The following is a 1,707-nucleotide window of genomic DNA, read 5'->3' on the forward strand; positions in this document are numbered from 1 at the left end:
AAAAAAAAAAAAAAAGCATATGGTGTTTTCTTATGATTAATATGTTTGAGTCGAATACTCATTTCTTTTAAGTTTAAACTATGAGGAAATAGCTTTGTTTAAAGCTGTGTGTAAATAACTTCGCAGGCTAAGTGTCTTGAAAGTGGAGAAACAGTAGCTATCAAAAAGGTGTTGCAGGATAAGAGATACAAAAATCGTGAACTGCAGACGATACGCCTTCTTGATCACCCCAATGTTGTTTCACTCAAGCACTGCTTCTTTTCTACCACAGACAAGGATGAGCTTTACCTCAATTTAGTTCTTGAGTATGTGCCTGAGACAGTGTATCGTGTGACAAGACACTATAGCAAAGCAAACCAGCGGATGCCTATGATTTATGTCAAGCTTTATACATATCAGGTCAGCCAACTTGAATAGGTTGTATAAGTTTAACCATTTCATGATTGTAGATATGTCCTCTAAGAATCTTTCTTCTTTCATTCATCTTTTTAGGGGTTGTTTGAGCCCCATTTTATCAAAAAATGCATTTTGAAAGTGTTACGATGGAGAATGTGTGGTTAAAAAATAAGGAAAAATTTTGGATTTGCGGCTAATATTATTTTATTGAAAAATGTGTAGTTTAAATGGTGTCAAATCACCATTGAAGAATGTATTTTGATGGAAAAGTAGGCCTCAAACAGGGGCTTATTTTTGGTCCTTTTTCAACTGAATAGGCTTTGATGACTGGTCTTTTGCACTAACTCTATTATACATCCCTATTTGTATGCACTTATTCCATACGAGAGGAAAACCAAAAAAATAAAGCAGATGATGCCAGTTATTCTTTTCTGCTCTTGCACCCTTGCTTTTCAATTCTTTTCAATCTTGTTGTCCAAATTTGATTATCCTAATGGCTATTTATGCATGCACATTTGCATATACTGCATTAAATTCTAGAGCGTGCAGGCATTTATTTCTACTTGGAAAAAATAATAGTGTGTGATTTTCAATACTGATTTTTCATGGTCTTTGCATATGCTCTTTTGCCAATTCCTCCCATTTTTCTGGGGAAGTAGCTGTAACATTTTAACATGCAGATAAGTCCATTTTGAATGCACGTGCATAGTAGCAAGTTTCTCTGCAATGTTACTTCGGATCTCGCATTACACATATATCATGTTAGGAGTATCTTTTGAGAAGTTAATGTGATTGTTTTAGTTACATATTGTATCCTATGAACAATAGTCTGCAATCTCAAAGTCTCTTCGTTTATCGGCTTTCTTTGTGTCAACAGATTTTCAGAGCTCTTGCATATATTAATGGGATTGGAGTCTGCCACAGGGACATCAAACCTCAAAATCTTCTGGTGTGTATTTAAGTTTTTATGCCTGTGTACACATTCTGACCTAATGATGTTTACCCATATAATTTGTTGTTGCAGGTCAATCCACACACTCATCAGCTCAAACTCTGTGATTTTGGAAGTGCCAAAGTTTTGGTAATGACAATATGATATAGTTTTCCTGAGCGATTGAATTAATGCCTTGCTGACATTGAAAAAATTTGTTCCCAAACCAACCAGTGAACCATATAAATTTATTTGTGTGAAACTTTCTTTGAAGGACGAATTTTTTTTATTATGATTTGAATGGAACTTTCGAGTTGTTCAAATATGGTGCACTAACCAATTTGTAAGCAGTTCTTAAGATTTTATCATCATTGAGCATG

General features: G+C 34.5%; 1 long non-coding RNA gene across 1 annotated transcript; it reads left to right on the forward strand.

The window, feature by feature from the left end:
- Nucleotides 1-104: 104 nt before the first annotated feature.
- Nucleotides 105-1,701, forward strand: LOC111381522. Its single transcript, XR_002700356.1, has 3 exons — nt 105-399; nt 1,274-1,345; nt 1,421-1,701. It is a non-coding gene; the product is annotated as an uncharacterized LOC111381522 (long non-coding RNA).
- Nucleotides 1,702-1,707: the final 6 nt, after the last annotated feature.

Source organism: Olea europaea, unplaced genomic scaffold (genome assembly GCF_002742605.1).
Source record: "Olea europaea var. sylvestris unplaced genomic scaffold, O_europaea_v1 scaffold23252, whole genome shotgun sequence".
NCBI classification, from domain to species: Eukaryota; Viridiplantae; Streptophyta; class Magnoliopsida; order Lamiales; family Oleaceae; genus Olea; species Olea europaea.